Source organism: Brienomyrus brachyistius, chromosome 22, assembly GCF_023856365.1.
Source record: "Brienomyrus brachyistius isolate T26 chromosome 22, BBRACH_0.4, whole genome shotgun sequence".
In the NCBI taxonomy this organism is placed as follows: domain Eukaryota; kingdom Metazoa; phylum Chordata; class Actinopteri; order Osteoglossiformes; family Mormyridae; genus Brienomyrus; species Brienomyrus brachyistius.
Window position 1 is genome coordinate 17,935,814 of NC_064554.1, and position 20,477 is coordinate 17,956,290.

Here is a 20,477-nt window from a genome sequence, read left to right on the forward strand (position 1 = left end):
TCATTTCATTGATCACCACGCGTGTGCACTTGTCAGTTTGAACTCGCCCTACCCCCCCAGCGCACCTCCCCAGAAGGAGCACTGGAAGGTCGTCCTCCTCATTACAGTGATTCATGGCACTTTCCCGTGGCCATCGCTAAAAACCGTAAAAAAAAAACCCACAAGGCGTCCAAATCTCCCGTGCCCTGCAAAGGTGCGCAGTGAAACCTGCAGTACCCTTTCTAGGTTTTCCCCAGCTGTTTTTCCAAGTAATTGCTGCTAGTTTCACCCTTGCGCCTTACTGGTTTGTGCACTGACGCAAAAAAACAGCGATTTTGCTCTGGAAAGTTGGATGTTTACGGCACTGGTGTTGAATTTGTCCGCCTGGTACCCGGCAAATCAAGCTGCGGTTTAGAATGGCAGCTGCCTGGTTCGTATCGGCGGAGAATGTGTCGTTCACCATTAAATATTCTTCTGGACCAGCTTAATGAGCGACCACTTACCAAACTGAATGTTTAAAGGCAATATTGTCCAAACATTCCTTGGGGGAATCCAGTGACAGCACGCTCTATCTGCGTCTTATCTCAAAAGCTGCACAGGTGTAAACTTAATTTAATCTCAGATATATTTACACGTAATTTCACTAAATGTTACCCAAACAAAGAACCGATGCCATAAATCTGCCGCCACTTTTACATCACTGTGATACAAAATAACCATGAATTTAATTTATTACAAAATACATCAAGCCATCAAATTAAGACTAGCAATTTGTTCAATTAAAATCATTAAACTGAGGAATAATTGATCAAGCAATTTGTTTACTTTTTTACCATCTAACAGTGGATAACTGTTTAATTACAGATCCCAGTATTCAGAAATGGTCTGTAAGTATTTTTCTTTTGAGTACAATATTTTAAAAGCTGGTGATTGAGAGTACAGTATTCATCCGGATTTCATCACCGTGGTGACCGTTTCAAGCTTAAAATTCAGTGTAAGGTCACGTGGCCAAACACGTGTTTAATTTACCTGACACGCACCCGAAATATTAAGCAGCGTAAATAGCGGGTTTTATCTGAGGCATCATTTACGCGCAATAACGGTTCGCAGGCGCTCGGAGCTGTTATTGTGAAGTGTTTCTGGTCAAAGTTGCCGCTCGACACTCCGTGACACCGTAATATCACAATGAAATTCAGCGCCTCTGATTCCTATTTACAGTGCAATGGCGTTTAACGTCAGCTCCAGCATGCCTGGTAATCATAGATCAGACCACTGTCCGCCTGTCTCTATGGTAACAGTCAGACCCCCCCCCCTCCTCCGCACACACACCCTTTTCTTCTTCATGGATCACTAAGCGGGTGTTCTCTCTCTCTCTCTCACCCCCACCACCCGTTCGCTCTGCGATCTGCTCCATGATCCATGTCTTCAGTTGCACATGTATGTGCATCGCTTGTTTGGGTCCTATTTAACATGTAAAATGAAGTAGATATGCTTGTTTGGTTCCCATATAGTCAAGCTACCTACACCTACGACTCTTTGACATGATAAAACAGTAAATAGAATGACGGCTGCATTGACATGTACTTTATTCTGATACTTTACATTTGACTAACTCTGATGCGTAGATTTATGAGTTAGGGTGCTGTTCTAAGTAGTACAATGATATATCACCGGTTAAACAAAAATACAATACAACGTTATTTGTATAGAAAGAAGATTATTATTATTATTCGTTGGCAAATGAAAAGGCAGGTTTACATAAAACTCCAAGCCGGTTTTCTACCGTTTGCACAGAGGTGCAATTTAATTGTTTTTTTTTGAAACGTCCCACCCGCCGACACGAGCAGCTTCAGGATAATAATAAGGCCGGTCAGTTTCAAAAAGCGGCGCGGTACATGCATTTTGATGTCGGAATATGACTTTGGAGTGTGCTCAAATCCCCGCATACAATTCTTTATGTCACCGTAAACAGGATGCTGTAAATTCAATACGCTTTCTAAAAAATCGCACCGAAACCAAATTTGCGACATGCAAGACAGTCGTCTAATTGGGTGAGCGACTGCAGTTTAATAAGCCACACCATCCGAAGTAATGGGGGGGCGACTGAAGCCGAGCACGTAGCCAGACTAATTAGCCGCTGCCGTTGAGCGCAGTTATCCGGAGCTTACTACTTTTCTCCCAGCGCCGGTAAATCCTATTAAAGTTGGCACCGACACCACGCGTAGCCCGATAAAAGGCGCCGATTGCCGCGATCCCGGGAGCTGCGGAGCCCTAATGAGGTGCGCAGGAAGGCCGCGACGCGCATGCGCACATCAGATAGTCCGCCCCGCGCGCACCGCTCAGTGCCGTTGTCTTGCCCGTCGCACCTTCCGCGATGACAGCAAGCAGATATCACGACCGCTACGCTCCTGTCTGCATCCACCAAACTCTTAGCAGTGTTAGTGTTGCTTTAGGGTTTACCTGCTAATGTTATTCTCAAAGGAATAACCCCAACGCCTATTATTTTTGCGTCCATATACCTGTTTATATAAGTGTCTTGTTTGCTGCTATAAGCTGTCGGCCGGCTTCGGTTCTCCGGCTGTTATGCGCTGTGACATCTTTGGGGCTGTTTTTCTTAAATCAGCTTTTAAAATTTCCTCTGGTGATATCGCTAACGGTGTTTTTTTTTTTTTTTTGAGGGGGGAGCAGTATGGATTTGCTGTGGTGGGTGGAAGCTTGTCGTTATTCAAGACGAGCGTCTCTCCACCATGAAGCTTTCAACCCCAGGGCTCTTGGGGGTTTGCGGGGGAAGGGGGGTGATGAACAGGACTGTAACCCCGGCACTTTACACTTGAGGGGGGGGGGGGGGACAATGAGGTTGACCATAGATGGTATGATGTGATCAGGGGCTGGTGGACATCATGTTGGTAGCCCCCGCATCACGCTGTGCTGCTCTGTGATCAGGGTTAAGCTATAAAATGAAAATGGTGGTGGGGGGGGGGGGGCTTGCAAGGTGGAACTGTCAATAAGAAGGATGCCACCCCCCTCCCACCAAATCTCTCCCCTTTTTATTTTCATTCATGGCACAGACACGCGCACACACGCCGCTACCCCGCACTGCCTGTTCCTCTGTCCTGCGTCCGCACCTGTCTCTTACGTGTTTTCATACCCCTTTCTCTCAAAAGCACACCTCCTGCGACGCGAACGCAAACACGCATCGCCCCGTCGCAAACGCATGCCGTCCGACAGCTCAGACTCGCCCCCATAAGTGTGACGCATGCACATAAACAGGAGCAGCTCTGCATGTAACCTGTAACACACATGCACGCACACGCACACACACACACACACACACACACAACATGTGCCTAAACACACAATCAGACGAGCAAGTGTGAGCGTGCCGTCTCTGCTCGCGGTGAGGGAACCAACCTTCTGGAAAATCTCAGCATCCACCTCTTTATTTGGTGCGCGCTGCGCTTTGAAAGTACTGGAGCAGGTGGTCCCCTAGGCTCGACCCCTCCTTTTTCAGCAGCCCCCCCCCCACACCACAAACCCACCCTCCACCCCCCTGAGCATCAGCGATCACACACACTCGCTCTGTCTCTCCCTGACACACTCGCAAACAGCCACGCTCCGGATAGCTGCTAGACTTCCCCGTCAGAAGCGAAGTCCCTCTCAGCTAATTCCATTATACATTCTGTCTGGATGCAATACCACTGCCTTCTAATCGCTCTGTTATCCCCCTGAGCCTGTCCCCCCCTCGCTCCCGCCCCCCCCTTCCTCCCTCCCTCCGTCCCTCCCTCCCTCGGTGAACATGGCAGCAAAGGCGAGGAGGAAGGCCAGCTAGGCAGTCAGACTGCTGCAGTCTGGGAATACTGGTGCCATTTTCGCATCGCCGGGACGTTGCCATCCTGCCTGACTGCGCCGGTCGCATTGAGGACGGAGGCGGGCACCACTGCAGGTACTTTCTTTACTGTCTTCATCTGCTGGCTCTTCTGAAAGGTGCAGTGCATGTCAGAGTATGGGGTGGATGGTTCTGGGGCTCTGGAGGTACGGGGGGCTCTTGCATGTCTGCGGCTGCTGGTGGGAGGGGAGAAGCGGCCAAGTCCTCACGCCTTGTGGGTACGTCCGCCGGTGCCAGTGCCATCCGAGGCTGCCGGGCGAGTCGCGCAGCATGCTGGCGAACTCTGTCACCCCCACAGGAACGGGGCGATCGCGCTGTATCAGTAGCACCTCGGCGGAATGTCCTGCGATGAGCAGGACCCAGTTCCCAAAGGCGACTGTGCAGCGAAGAGGGAGCAAACTTTTTAGGGAAGGCGCATGTGGTGCTCTGAGGACTGTCCCCGCTATCCTGGGACGAGGGAGCACCGGGAAGTGCCAGGGATGTCGGATGGGTGCAGTGTTCCCTGACGTACGTGTTTATGGTCCTTAACAGGCTGAGGAAGTCCACAGGGCTTTCATGGCCAGTCTGCAGTGTCATGCTGTAGGAGACTAATTCTGGGGGCGTTTGGATGTCCTCCCTCATGCCGAGGAGAACAGGGGGATGGGGGGAGAGGTCTCGTATATCCCCACTGACATCACAGGTGGAACAATAACAGTCGCACTCCCCTCATCCCGAGTGGGCGCCCTGTTCTCATTTGGTGCTCATCCTGAAAGGGATTTATCCGAATTTACGTGCTGAGGGGACAGCAGAGTTGACAGGATATGAAAGTCTAGGCTGAAAAGGGAGGCTTTTTACTTTTCTGCTTCTGGGGGATGGCGGTGCGGTTCGCTGTTTACAGCAGAGACTCGGGGTCCCAAGGTGGCCTTTTAATCAGTCCGTAATTAAAGGATGTCGGATTGGGGGGAGGGGGGCAAATTATACTCCATGCCGCTGCGTTTAGCCAGTCGATTAGAGAGCAGGGAGAGCAAGGACGTGTCGGGGGTGGTCAGACTTTGGCAGGTGTGCGTTACTGTGATATACTGAGAACACCAGAGATGAAAGGGGGGAAAAAAGAGGGGGCAGTGCATGAAATGATCTGAGAGGGGTGGGGGGGGGAGGTCTAGGGTAGGAGGGGGGATGCTTACAGCCCCCCAGCCACTCGCGCCGCCACTCACCTGTTAATCTCACTCCAGAGTCGAGCTCAAAGTCAGCAGAATGGCATAAATCCCCCAACGCCAGATCTGCTGGGACCCTCGGGGGGCCAGGGCGGGCCCATGAATCATGCGGCGCCCTCCACGTCCACCCTGCCGCCACTGCCGCGCTCGGGGCAGGGGCAGGCAGCCAGGAGGCTCGCTAAAGGTCATCCACAGAAGCTGTCTGAGGGGAACGAGCAAGGAGGATCAGATTCTACCCCCGCTGAACTTACACACACACACACACACACAAGCGCTGACGGAGCCAGAATGAAGATCAGGAAACACGCAGTCCTTTACGGCCAATATGACGCTTCAGATAAACCGCGGATATAGACCTATAGCAAAGTCCCAATTTTTAGACCTTCTCCCTACTTAAATGGCAATTTAGGGAATCTCAGACAGGCGATTTATGTTTCGAAAATAAAACCCACTTTTACGAAAGGTGTGGATTATGTTTGCAGTTATAAATATAAACATTTATCTGACTTTCTGTTCGTTTTTGGCGTTCTCTCCTTGAGCACGACGCACAACGCTGAGGCCGCAGACGTGTTTCGGTTGTGTTATCCTGGCGAGTTTCACACCGTCGAGCGGGAGGTGCGCGGGGCGGATGGCAGGAAGGGCAACGCTGCATGATTTGTGGCGAGGTCACCGCGGTGGCGAAGTCGGCCGATGCGAACAGACTCCAGGGTGGACCTGGGGGGACGTTGCATTCTGGGTAATTTCATCAGTTTCCCCTGGCATGTGGCCAATCCAGGGAGGGATACTGCCTCTTTCTTCTAAATGCCTTTGCCGTTAATTTCTGATCGTCTTCTTGTGGTATTTGCCGGCCTGGTGGGCTGTGACGGGGGGTGACGCTGATGTCCCAGTGCCGAGGGGGTCGCTTCATGCAGTCTCTCCGCCTGTCCTTTTGGGGTTCGCTGCATCTCATCAGTTTTCTTCTGTTTTTTTTTTGACACAAGCTCGCGATCTGGCAGGGAGTCACGTGCGACGTGGACAGATTCTCCTAACAACCAGATTTTAGCCATGAAAGAGATGAGTAGCCTTGGGTTTTTCAAAAGAAAAACAGATGGAAAACAAAAAGGGAAATTCATGTACTACTCAGTATTCATTCAGATACTCAAACACTGGTAAAAGTATTAATGAGACCTGCATACTAAGCATACTTTAATGTTTATTTGCTGTGGGGCCTGAGATGTGAATGCTGGGGAGGTCATGACAACTGTGGCGTGAGGCTGATTAGAAACGCACCGCATTGAAACGCAACGCGTCCCACCATCCACCATAGCCGCTGTGGAGGGATGCCCCGCCCTGAGTCGAACCCAGACGCACTTTCCTGGAGCGCTTAGCTGGGTCTCGGCACAGACGGCAGGGGCAACGATATCGCGTACGACGGAGTAAATACTGGCGAATGTCATGTCGCTCGATTTGACGTTGTGTGGACTGTAAACATTTGCGCCCGTATCTTTACACCTAAACGGCCCTGTTTAGAAACACTCTGTGAGTTTCATGCATCTCAGGGACAAAAAAAACCATTTTGAAAGGTAAATTTGACAGTTTATATGTGTGTCAGACAAGTCCAGGGAGACGTGGAATCTACTCAACATAACGTAAAATATCCTGATCTATGATTTCTTAAATTCCCTCGTAATGTTTTCCTTTCATTGTGAGCATCATTATTATCATTATTTGATAATTCGTAGAGGAGGCTGCTATTGTCCCATCACACCCTATGTGGGTTAGGCGTATCGTTTCTGAGATGGATACATTTCGCGGTATGTCGGACATGGTGACTTCCCACCGTCTCCGAAAGCGCCTCACATGTAAACAAACACTGCCGCTTAATGTTTCCGTAACAAACCGTACACCCGAATTCGCCTACAATCTCCGTAATATCCACAACTCCGGGGGACAGGCGGAGCGACATCTAGACTATCACCATAAAACCGTCATCCTCACGTCTGATGTCGGCAGGCTGAACCAGGGCACCTCTACCAAAGGAATGTTGACTTCAAATAAATCTTTATCATTAATGACTTTGAAACCTTGAAGGGTGAAGTGAAGGAACAAAATGGAGGACAGCCTCGGAGACAGCGTCTCCTCCGCCCGTAAAGGAGGTAAAAGGGAATGTGAATGAGGAGGCGGCCTGGGTCATGACTTCCGTGTGGGCTTAGCGTGTTAGCATGTGTCAGTAACCTGCATGGCTGGCCGACACATGTATCACGCAGCCAGACACCCTATCACATCAAGGGTGTCACACAGGAGTGGGGGGGACAGGCCCCTGTCACAAACATAACGCGACCGCAAGTTCCTGCACGCTCCAGGGTTGCAGGATAAATGGGGAGAGAGGGTACAGCACAGGTCCAACGCTTGGGCAGAAAGAGGCCCCCTACAGGCCAGAAGCGTCCAATGTGAAGTCGAACACGGAGTGTCCCTCCTCCGTGTCGGAGCCTGGAGGAGCCGTTCAGCCTCGGAACATCATGCAAGGCGTGATTCACCCCTTAATGGGGTTGCCGTGTGATGTCGTCTGAATGCGGGCCGATCTCGCATCATCGGAACGCTTCTGCTGTCAGTTCTGGTAATGGCGAAGTCGGCACTGCTCCCAGGTTCAGAGCAGGGCGTTAGCGAATCGGATTCCTGTGCCGGGAAATCCGTAGCACCTGACCTGCTTCCTCCTTGTTGCCCCCCCCCCCCAGTACCTGGTAGGCTTGGGGGGGCACAATGCTGTCGAGGAGCTTGCGTCTGGTGGGCTGTGTTTTGATTCAGATGGAGGGTGCCTGAGGCACAGAGGGGCAGGAGCTATGGCAGTACCCACACCTGACAGATGGGTCTGTGTACTCGCGCGACCCCGCCACCGAGGTAAAGGTCCTACAGCGAATCCCTCGCCATGGCAACCCACACTCAAAGAGAGAGGAGGGAGACGGACACCGACGAGCTGGGGAACGAAGAGCATGCTGGTGTTTCGGCGATGCAGAAACGGCTCAGAAACACGAACGCTGTCGATGTGCCTTTTTAGGTTAGTCTGTTAGTAACGGGCGGGGGCGGTGGGGGGTGTTTGCCGCTCTGCTGAGAGGAGGAAGGGGCCCCTGCTCAGCCGCGACGGTGAGGGCCCGGAGGCGGTAGGGCCTCTGGGGGCCCGGGCAGCAGGCTGCACGCCTCTGCGGCTAATCCATCAGCCCCCCCACCCCCCACGACATCTGCGGGCTCTGCCGCGTCCAACAAACAGAACGCCCCGCGGGCCGGGCCCAGCTGCCGCTGAGGCGGTCCAGGTGCCGGAGCTGACACCGGATTCGGCATCTTGGGCTCCGCCCCCCTTTCTCCAGCATGGCCCTTGTCGCTCGCACCACGGCCTCAGCGTAGGCCCAGTGACGCACCTTCCCGTCTGACGACCAGGTCCCCCGAGCGAGGCCGTTAACGCCCTGTCACTCCAGGGATGGGCTGTCCCTGCTCTCTCGACGTCGCTTTAGATAAAGGCATCAAAAAAAGTAAAAGCAAAAAATGCAAAAAAGTGCAGGTGATCACTGCAGCAGCCGTTCACCAGAGCACAGACATCGCATCTCACGTTATATCGCTTTATAAAAGCGGTGGAGTTCTTTGCACCATTGCAGAGATGCATCGCTACGCCGCGGGTAACATGACCGTGTTGCGGCAGACCATCAAAGAACGGCGACTTTTCGTTGGTTTTGTGTAATTATGTGCGTTTCTGTACGCGGGAGTGAAGGGGGGGGGGGGGCACCTCAGTCAGCCTGTGATTAATTACGTTCTCATTGACACAATGTAAATTATAATTAATTGCGGTCCGCCACGGCGGCGTCCCTGCACTCGCTAGCGGGCTCGCCCGCATCCCGCTCTGACGGCGCCGCGCTCGAATCCCCTGGCATGAGCGGCAGGACTGGCACATCTCGCATGAGAGCATCCGATCGGGGGGGGGAGGGTGGGGTGGGGCTTCGCTGACATCATTGGCCGTGATTGATGAGCAAGCCGGGGTCGCAGATAAATGGATTTCTGTTGGCGGGGCAGCCTGGGCGGGATCAGGAGAGCGCTACGTTTGTCCTGTGCGGTCTAGCGCCCGTTAATGGGGTCGCCGGCGCCCCCTGGGGCAAAGCCTGCAGGATGTAAATATCGCCCTTCCAGATACGGGGCAGTGCCGCGCCGGATCTTACCCCGGTGACTCAGAGCGGATGTGAGGACCAGGTCCTGGACCACGGGCAGAGTATGCGACGGTGTTACTTTAAGACCCAAGCCCTGCACTCCCCCCCCCCCCCATCCATTAGTGGCCCATTATTCACACACGCAGCGTCTTGTGACCACACGGGAGGTGCTGCGGTCTGTGCATCTCCGGTCGGGGGGGAATCTGAGCTCCAGCTCTAATTTGGAGCTAAAGTGCAGGAGTTATCAGTCTGTGCTGTGGGGGGTTTCAGCTGCTGGGCAGACGTGCGTTGTGGCTTCTCGTTCATCCCAGGGGTCACGTGGCTCACCTGGCAGTGTATTCCCCACTCCCCCTCCATTTTTGTTAATCACTACCCCCCCCCCCCCCCCGACTCCACACTGCAACCCTCTCCTCTCACGACTTCATGACTTGTGGTTTCCTCATCTTCCATCGTTTACACGAAAGCTGCATGCAGACATCAGCGTCTGAAGTGAACTGGGCGGAGCTACAGCCGCTTTGCTGGTCTTCCCGGTCGACCTTCCCTTACCCCGTGACACGGGGACGAGCTGCAAGTCCGGTTATATTTCTGTACCTTCCAGGTACTTTGTCTCGTCTTCACCTTCACCGCGGATCATCACGCAAAGCCACGCACCTGTAGCGGGGGTCACCGGCGAGTGCGAGCTGCCGTGCCGCACTCACGCCGAGGTTTACCGCGGTGGTGCCGTGTAATAGAATAATGAGAACGCCGGGTAAATACAGATGACGGATGAGCATAATTGATGCCCCCCAGAAAAAGCGGGCGCCCGTTAAATACCACCCTTTCGGAGACGTTCATCATCCAGAGCCTTCTCATTAACTAAATGGAGTTTCACGCTTTATTAGCCGAGTGTAATTATGGCACCCACCAATCCGCGCCAAGCAGATCGCCCCGGCAACAAACGTCCGGGCCAAGCTGATCGATAAATTGGGAGGGTGTATGTGTTTTTTTTTTTTTTTTTTTTTTTAAATGGAGGGATTTTAAGGCGAATGGGAGCCTTGGCATCGTTTTCCACCCTCTACCACTTTCTCCCTCCCTCTCTTCCTCTCGCTCTCTCCCTCCACCCCTCCTCCGAGTCCTGCCTCCCTCTGTCCTTCACTGTCTGCAGCCAGCTGTGACTCCTGACCATTGCTGCCCTGTCCTCCCCCCATTTTCCCCATCACTGATTCTCACAGGCTTGACAGCCGCCGCCGCCACCCCCCCCCCTCCCCCCTCCCGGAGACGCACACACCGCGAACACCGCGGCTGTTGAGCATGCCGAGACTGCGGTGCCGAGGTCCGGCCAATGACACTCAAGGCCCCTCTGCTCCGGCGCCCCGGCCGTGCCGAGAGACAGAGCACCCGATTGGCCGACCGGCCGCAATTATGCATCCAATTACGGCTCATTTAATCTCTCGTCATGCACGTCAGCCCGTGTCGTCCGCTCAGCCGGCAGAGGAGAATACCGCCGGCGTTTCTTGCGGCTGGATTTCATAAGAGTGAGCAGCTGATAAATTGTCCGCTTGTAGATTAAAGACTGTAAATATGAAATCCTGCATCGCCGCTGCAGCTATTGGGGAAAAGGCCCCAGACGTGAGCATGTTGCGAGGTAGACATTTTGTCCTACACATACACAGGCCCACACTTAAACACCTGTTTCAGCTTCTGCTGAAAGAGGTTTATGAACTAAACAGAGACATGCCATGGTTAAATTCTAGCTGACTGGCGGCAGCATCGCAGTCTTTTTGTGCTAATATTACTAATGTCAACACTGATAGGAGATTAACACGTTAGTCGAAGACCGTCAGGTAAATTCTTGCTCTTATAATCTGCCTTAAAATACAGTTTTTGTCTTTTCTATCATCCGCGTGCCGCCGTAACATGATCTTCTCTGATGCTTTGAGGATTCCGCGCTCAAGCATTCGGAGAGGGTTTCTTAAAATGTCCCCCCCCACCAGAAGAACAACCGGAAGGCTCGGATAACTCCTGCTACTGCCGCCGCGCATCAGACAGGCCTGAGGTCCTTTACAGGAGGCGTGAAGGTTACTGGATTGATCCTCACAAGGAGCACTGTTACATTTTAGAATAATAAATCTTTCTTTCTTTCCACCTATAAAAGGTCATGGAAATGAGACTTTGAGACCCAGAGTAGGAGGGATTACCATGTGCTTTCAATCACAGGCGAGTATAATCTTCCCATTGGTTATTTAGCTGGCATCCATTAGTTTAAACCAGCCAATGATTGACAGCAAATGATAATCCCACCCACAGTGGGCTCTAAGGCCTCATATCGCTACTCTACTCTCGCATACATCTCTACTCTCGCACACAGCTCTACTCTCGCATACAGCTCTACTCTCGCATACAGCTCTACTCTCGCACACAGCTCTACTCTCGCATACAGCTCTACTCTCACATACGTCTCTACTCTCGCATACAGCTCTACTCTCGCACACAGCTCTACTCTCGCACACAGCTCTACTCTCGCATACGTCTCTACTCTCGCATACGTCACTACTCTCGCATACAGCTCTACTCTCGCATACAGCTCTACTCTCGCACACAGCTCTACTCTCGCATACAGCTCTACTCTCGCATACAGCTCTACTCTCGCACACAGCTCTACTCTCGCATACAGCTCTACTCTCGCACACAGCTCTACTCTCGCATACGTCTCTACTCTCGCATACGTCACTACTCTCGCACACAGCTCTACTCTCGCAAACAGCTCTACTCTCGCAAACAGCTCTACTCTCGCATACAGCTCTACTCTCGCATACAACTCTACTCTCGCACACAGCTCTACTCTCGCATACAGCTCTACTCTCGCAAACAGCTCTACTCTCGCATACAGCTCTACTCTCGCAAACAGCTCTACTCTCGCACACAGCTCTGCTTTTACATACAGCTTCCATTGTCTTGTCTCCCATCCTTCGTCTCTGGCCCCCCTTCATCATGAATGAGTTTCTTCTGAGGGGGGGGGAGCTGATGAGCTATGAGTTTTATTGATTCCTTGGTGCCGCAAGCAACATAGAGATTAAGGAGACACACTTGTAACCGGAACTTTCCCGACTGCACATCCAGGAAGGACCACCACTTGTGTTACTCTTGAGCAAGTTAACTTGGTTTAGTGACTAAACAGGTGGAACGTTTGACCTACATAGACCATATTGGTTGTGGAGGCGTGTTGACCTGAAGTTCATGAGCACTATTCCTGTGAAAGCTGTAGAATAATGCGTATTTGTATACAGTAATTGTAAGCATTAAGGTTCGCCTCCATGTGGTGTGATGTTTAAAGAACCTTCGGGGCATCTCCAGTAATACCATTTATGCGTTTGGGTGACGATGTGTTCTCTGCTGTGCTGTGTGGATGACTGCAGTGTTCCACAACCTTCACTGCATTTTCATCACAAAGAGCTTACAGTGTTACTGGTTTGGCTCGTGCTTTTATGGGTTTATATTTAAACGTTCAGTCCCTTTAGGGATGCAGTTGAACTCACTGAACACAAGTGGTTTTACGCTTACATTTTATCCCTTATATGTAATTACATTGTTGTATTGCATGTCATTGGAGGCCTTGTTATAAAGAAACATGCTTTGATTTTTTTAAGTTATTAAAATGCTACAGGTTGAAACTTCTATCATGGATACATTCAGAGCAGCAACACTTTTGTTCATAAATACGGCTGGATCTTTAATACTCTTTCAGAGTTGCATGTTGGATTAGTTACAGTGGTGTAGTTTACACACACACACAGACACACATAGGTTTGTAATTATATCTTTGTGAGGACTATTCATCTATGGGGAAAACTCTAATCCCAACATGACGACCTCAACCCCTACTCAGCCGTAACCTTAACCATAAGTAACCAAACTAAATATGAGATTTTTGGCATTTTTAGTTTTTTGACTGCATTCATAGATCTTTGTGGGGACCTGAAAAATGGTCTTCACATCAAAACAACAGGTTTTTATCATGTTGTGGAAGCCAATTGGTCCCCACAATGTAATATAAACATAATACATACGCATACACTCTCTCTCTCAATGTGGTACTAGCCTAAATATTTTTTAAGAAGTTAGCATGACTCCAAATGCACATTTGCAGTGAGTCTTCTGCGGCTTTTGGGCCGTCGTACTGCTGCTTTGTGAAAGCCGCAGGCCCCTGTTCTTTAGCAGAGGTTAGAACGAGGTTAAGGCAGTGTACAGGCCCCCTCCCCTCAAATTCTCATAGAATGGGAAGAGTTACTGTCAATTTGTGTTCTCCCCCCCCCCAACCCTTTCATGGTCTGGACCCTCCACTCTGGAGGGTCACCGGTAAACCGTTCTTTAAACGCTCAGGACAGTGTTGAATTCCTGTGTCGTTAACAATCATAAGCAAGACGTTTGGGGTACGTGCAAAATTTTCTCGGCGAACCATTGGCCTGAATGTTTTATTATGTATTTTTAAGTCCCGTCTGCCGCGTGAAGCACCACAGGGCACGGTGCACAGGCCTGTTTCGGAGGTGCCATGATGCAAGGTGTGTATCCTCAACGATGGCAGTGCGGGCCACACGTTGCACACGGGTGGAATATCAGCGTCCGCGCTGTGTGTAGTCGGGGAAGATGCTGCCGTACTTATCTACGCGGGGAGGGGGGCATCTCGTCACACAGGCTTTGCATCTCTCCCGGCGGCAGGTCCCAAGCACGGCACTTTAACCACGAGACCAAATAGGATCTCAAAACAGAGCCTGGCATATATAACAGAGCACAGACACCTCGCGCCGCCGGCGCCCCCTTCCTGTGTGCGTACAAAGAGCGGCCGGCTGAAGCCCTTTCAGCGAATCACCCGGTAAGCATCTCGCCTAAAGCTCCTCCAGAGAGCGCCTCACACAGTCCTGCCTCGCAGGCGAGCCGAACTGCCAAAACAGGCGCAGGTCCTCAGCTCGAGCGTACCCGTCTAAAAACCAGCCTGCTTTCGCTTGCCTTTGTCAACGGATTCAGTATGCTTTACTGACGATATCTATCGCGTAAAAACACCCAAACCGATGCAAGAGTACTTGAAGATCCACGTAAAAAAAAAGAAAGACAATTTAACTCATCAGCTGAGCATTATATTAAACACATTCATGTTTAACCGAGATTGTTGTGAGTAACATTAAACAAACAGAGGCCCGAGATAGCCTGTAGTAATGGACAACACATTTACATTTTAATGTCTTGTGACTCATCTCGTCGCAGAACTGGGCGCCTCGCGGTGTCTCAGCACATCATGATCTCACCCATCCTCTGCAAAGTCACGTTAGATTAGTACGTGTCGGCGATCGTCGTTCTTACGCACATTTCCCTTTCGGATCCGCCACAGTGGGCCGTGCACTGAAGTTTCTCACCGGTTTTAATTATTTGTTCAACGGTGACGTCCTTGAGTATTTATATGAGGGGAAGGTGTGTGAACTCGATGGGGGCCCATGGCACTCAGACGCTGTGCCTTTTTTAGCGGGTAGAGAAGCACGAAAAACAACAGGCATAGTAAACAAAAATGTGGTTTGTAGTAGATAGAGCCACAGATGTGACCAGCCACAGGCATATAAAATTTCATGTGTGAGGTTTATATTCTGAACAAAAAAAAAAATATATATATATATATATATACTTTCTGGTCTAATGTTACATGGGGTTCAACGCAAGGTTCCGTGAATATGACAGTGGTTATTATACAAGATTTAGCTTTGTGAACATCACTGACATTCACAAAACAAAAAAAAAATGCAGTTATTTCAAAGGTATAGCTGAACTCCACCGTTGTGCCTGTTTATCACAACAAACGGGCGACAGATGTCAGCTTCTGAATGACACAGGCCATGCGGTCGCTGTATTATTTATAACCCGAACGCGGCGCAAACCATTTTCCGGTGGATCTGAGGTCCGAAACACGGGCGGCTCAGTGGCGACAGGGACAAGGAGACGGATCTGTAAACACGTTTGGATACAGGATGTAATTACGGGAAAGCGGCGCTGTCGGATTGCAGGGCGCCGCACTGAGACGCGCATTGTAACGTCACTAAATATAAAGAAAATCCGAGGTGTCAAGGCTGCAATATATTCCGTCTCACTGTGGGATTCGGTTTCTGAGGCTGTGCGGGTGAACAAGGTGCCTGTGTCCTGCCTCCCTCCGTGTCGAGTGCTATGCAGACAGGGAGCACGAACGTTTCTTCGTATCTCTTCTAACGAGATCTTAATTAACCCCCTCCCCCCTAAAAAAACCAAGATGACCGAACAGATAAAAAAAAAAAAAATTAACAATGCAACGATTTAATTAAGACAGAGTACAGTAAGTGATGTTTCTCCTGACCGTCACTGTGCCTTGCATTACATCATCTACTTTATATGCTATGATGTAATGGACCCCCCCCCAGTCTCAAGTTCTGTCCCTGACACTCAGTAGATTAGACCACATGCCTTTTCCGTAATTCCAGGGAGGTGCGGCCGGACTCCGGTATGAAAGTTGGAGGTGGACAGAGAGGCACGTAGATGTCACACTCCAGTGCCCCCCAGTCCCCGTCAGTGTTGTGGGGAGTGAAGCAGCCCTCCCCGCTCCCAACACACACTCTGCTCTGAAGGCTCATGATGGCACCTCCAGCACAAGTGCTACCTCGCATGCTTTCGCAGCTTCGCCTAATGAATCTGCACCCTTAAGGAGCCCCGACATCTCCCGGTCCCGCCTTTGTGTTGCAGAAGGTTTACAGCTAATTCAGTAGCACAACCTTAACATTCACATCTTCATTCATTTCCATTAATATCCTGCTGCTTCTTAGTCTGTTTTTTTTTTCTTCTTTAAAGTGGGGGGGGGTGCATCGGGGGGGGTCACTGCTATTATGCAGATTATTCATTCTGGCTGCGAACGATGCACCATTATCATTCCGACTCAGTCCCGTTTTTGAAACGATGGTGCGGCAATTCGCTTGTTTTCCAAAAAACGTGAGTGGGGAGTTCGAAATCTGCCTTCAAAGGGGATGGGGGGGGGATTTAGCCTCGCAGCAGCTTTCCATCTCGGCGACTCCTTAAAGTGAAAGTTAATTACGGGGAGGGATGCACGACCCTGACTAGCCCTGAGTGTCAGCTGAACTCTTCACACATGAAGCACTGTACCGGGGTGGGTGTGAGGATTTAAAACTCAGGGGATGTGACGGGGGGGGGGGGGGGGGGGGGGGGGGGGTGGCTGGGGTTGCTACAGGGGCTACGTATTTGGCTGTTTAGAAAGAGCCCAGTTGTGGAATAAGCATCAGCCTTACCAGGGCAGACCACTGTGTCATGGAGGCAGGACTATAGTAGCACCCATTCTCTTCCAGCATCTTTGTGGAGTGGGGGGGGGGCAGTGGGTGCTGGAGGGCCTTAAGTGGGTTAGTGCCTCCCCAGCTAAGCAGCTACCTGCAGGGCTGCTGGTCCTGACGTGTGAATCACAGGCTCCGGTCTCCAGCTCACTGGGGCATCATGGCCGTAGCACTCGGCCAAACAGATGCATTGACAAGAAAGCTGCAGCTTCCGCGGGGTTCTGAACCCAATCCCTCCTCCCTCCTCCTTTTTTCCCTCCCTCCCTCTCACTTCTCCTCCCCTCCCTCCCCATGTTTTATTTTTAGAGGACGCACAATGTCAAGGTATTCAGCTATCTGTCCCGATTCCTCCAAGCGTCTGCCCCCCCCACCTCGTCCGATTTCACGCAGCTTCTGCGTGGAGCGCTCGCTCTCCGCGGTTGTAGGGCGGGTCGGTCATTCCAGGCACGGTCACTCTGCAGAGGAGTGCCAACACGCGGGGACGAGTGAACTGTTCCGCCCATGGCAGGTCCTCGGCCGCCTCCACACCGGAAACCGCACCTTCTCGCTGGTGGAAATTTCCGGGTCTTTGCTGGTGATTCTGAGATCATTCCACTACGGGCAGTCAGGAGCCAAAAATGCTCTCACTCCCGCCTGCATGAAAAGCATCCGTCTGATCACCTGCCAAGCCTACGTATTAAGGCGCGTAGCTACTGATAAAGGACATTTTGGTTATTGTTGAGGGGGGGGGGGGGTATGGCATTCCTTTTCACTTTTCAGGAAAATCAAAAAAAAGAAAAAAAAAAAAAAGAACGAACGTCGTGTTATTGTACCTCCCGTAGGACAGGCAGCTCAGAACGAGCCCGGCCGTTGCCATGGTTACCTCCCCGGAGACGCGAGCCCGCTTGTTTATCTCCGGCCAGCGAGCGCCGGCACAGTCTTCCCGCCGGGCAGCAGATGTGGGAGCCGGCGGCACCGGCGGCCCGGAAGCGAGGAGCGCGACAGCGGACAGTGACGCGAAAACGCACTAAATGTCTCCTGATCGTTTATGAGACTAACGAAGTGACGCTCGCATGCGGAGAGAGCAAGATGGGGGTCTGGCGATGCAACTGCGCGCGTCTGTCTGCGACTCCTTCGGACGCCTGACCGGGTACAGACCTCCAGCTTCTACAGTGCTCTGCCTGAGGAGGGGAGTGTGTCTGTGTGTGTGTGTGTGTGTGTGTGTGAACGTGGCAGAGGGGCCTTTTCCAGGCCATAACTGTCTCGATGATTAAGGCTCCGTGAAGCTGGGGAGTCACACAACTGGGCTCCAGATCTTCCTCACTGTAATCTTATGGCGCTGCTATGGCTTTAAGGTTTAAAATGATGGTACCGGGAGGGGGGGGGGCTCATTTTACTGGGGCAACAAATACCGGAGAGGTTAGCTCCTCCTAAAAATAACCCCGGTGCCTCTTGCCCCGTGCTCCCCCAGGAGCCTGCAGGCTCATCCTGCGATGCTTGCCTTCCAGGTGCTCCACTTCGAGTGCCTGACCCTCAATTTTAGCCCCCCCAGTGTGCCCCCCCTCCAGCCTCGCATCGTGGCCCCAGGTGCTCTAGCACGTGCTTAAGAAAGGGAAAAAAAAGAACAGTAATAATAATAATAAAAGGTTTAGTTTCCATCGTTCTGGACCCAATAGGCTTACTTCATGCTTCTGGGTTCATTGGTCCAGCCCCACATACTTCAGTCATCGCTCCGAAAATAGCATTTCCTCGGCAATGCACGGGGGGGGGGGGGCAGTATGAAGCAGTGGTTACGGGCAGGAAGGGTGGGGCAGGTATGGAGGGGCCTCTGTCACAACACCAGCTGGAGCGACACGCAGGAAGGCCAGTGGCTGGGCATGCCTCCCCGTTGGCAGAGGCTGTATCGGACCAGCCCAGGCCTCGCCCCCCCCCGCCCCCCCCGACACACATCAGTATTCCACACTCCCCACTGAGTCCCTGCAGACGGCATGCAGCTAATTGTGCAAGCTGTGCCCGCGTCGATGAGGAATGATCCGCCTCTGATGTCATGGCTAATAAATGCTGGCTTAAGGTGAGATGGGGGTGGGTGGATGCGATAAACCGCCCCCCCCCCAAACCACACACACACACACACACACACACACACACACACACACACACACACACACACACACACACACACGAACATCAGAAACACCCCCCCCCCCCCCTTCAAGCTGTCCCCACAAGTCTTTCTCCACACGCCCTGACTCCACACTGCCAGAGGGTGCAGTGCTGCCTGGTTGGTTGGTTGTTGGTGGTGGTGGGGGGGCATTGGGGGGGGGGGGACACGGACACAGACGCTCAACTGCGCTGTAACATCAAAAGACAGGAAGGGGACGCGGCTGGTGGGGATTAGCGTCTACAAAGACACTCGCTGTCCCAGTGCAGGTAGAAATAAAACGCTGGGCGCTGACGCGTCGAGTGCATGTGTCTGTGGGGGGGGGGGTTCTCTCTCCCCAGTGATCTGCAGACACAAGGTCTTTTTTTTCCTAAATGCCATTTGGGTCTTACACACCATGCAGGGAAGCACATCTGTGAGGGAGGGGAGGAGGGTGTGTGGGGTGCACTGTCCTTCTTTGTGGTGTTATGCATGGTCCAGTTTTGGGGGAGGGGGGGGGGGGGGGGGGGGGGGGCTTCAAAGCGAATCAGAGCAGTTGAACCAGGGGGGATTGCGGAGAAGTGTGGCAATGGGGCCAGCTGTGCCGAACGCTGTGGCCGTGGTGGTGGGGGTGGACCCAGGCTGGGGGGGGGGACTTTAAACAAGAAGGCAGGACACGGGGGAGGGGGGAGACCGCTGGGTAAAATGACAGAAGCTGAAAAGGCCTGAGACTCGGTGTCATTAGACACCTTCATATCTGCGCGGAGCAAGCCGGCGCCTCGCTCATATATATGCAAATCAGGCCACCTATGCAAATGAGGCAGCGAAGGAGGAGAAGTCACAGCAGCCTCTCAGGTCGCAATTAGTCATCCGCGCGAGGCCACTGGCGCCGCAGCCGATTGGCCGGCCGCGCCGGGATCCTGCCGTGGCCCCGGCGATAAGCGGCTCGAGCGCACTTCGCCCGGAGAACAATGTCGGCCATCCGCGCCAGCACGAGTGTGCGCACCATCCGCCAGTGGTAATGAGTGGCAGCCACAGCCCCCCAAACGTCCCGCATGGGGTGGGGCGTAAACAAACAAATATATAAACGAGGGGGGAGCCGCCGGCACTTTGCACACGGCCGTCCTGCACCGTCTGCTCGGAGACCTGGCGCTGCAGTGCTGCCGTTTGTTGTCCTGCCTTGGCGACAGGCTTCCTTTGGTGTTCAGGGCTTGGACGTGGTTCAGATTTTTCAGTGAGGAGCCGCAGACGCGCGTGAGGCTGCCGGCATCTTCAGCCGCGCTCCTTGGTTACTAATGAGCGGCTCTAATGATTAAAGTGGTGCCCCCACCCTAACCGTTACACTTTGTGATGGAGACGAGTTCTGGTGCCAGACCACCAAGGTCTACGGCATGGGGGACTGAACTGGTTTGGCGAAAGCGAGAAAGAAAAGGAAAGCAGGAGCAGATAGCGGGAGTCACTGACCAACTAGCAAGCATTACGGTGCATGTGTTAGCGGTGTTCAGCAAGCGGGATTCGCTGATTGTCCGTTAAGCACTAGGGTGTGTGTGTATGTGTTAGCGGTGCAGAGCAATCAAGATTCACTGACCATCCACAAAACACAAAAGAATATGTGTTCATTCACTAGCCTTCTAGCAAGCGCTGGAGCATACGTGTTAGCGAAGCGTGGTTAGCAGGATTCACAGGCCATCCAGAAAGTGCTAGGGCGCGTTTGTTAGCAGTGCGCGGCTAGCAGGAGTCACCGACCATCCAGTGAATGTTAGGGCGCGCCTTTAGCAGTGCGCGGCTAGCAGGAGTCACAGA

At 52.2% G+C, this 20,477-nt stretch overlaps 1 protein-coding gene across 1 annotated transcript in view; it reads left to right on the forward strand.

Annotated features, from left to right (window-relative positions):
- The first annotated feature begins 3,763 nt into the window (after nucleotides 1–3,763).
- Nucleotides 3,764–20,477, forward strand: part of LOC125717707 (retinoic acid-induced protein 1-like) — a 31,826-nt gene continuing 15,112 nt past the window's right edge. The window contains 1 exon segment of the mRNA XM_048990920.1: nucleotides 3,764–3,922. The gene's annotated coding sequence lies outside the window, so the exon portion shown is untranslated.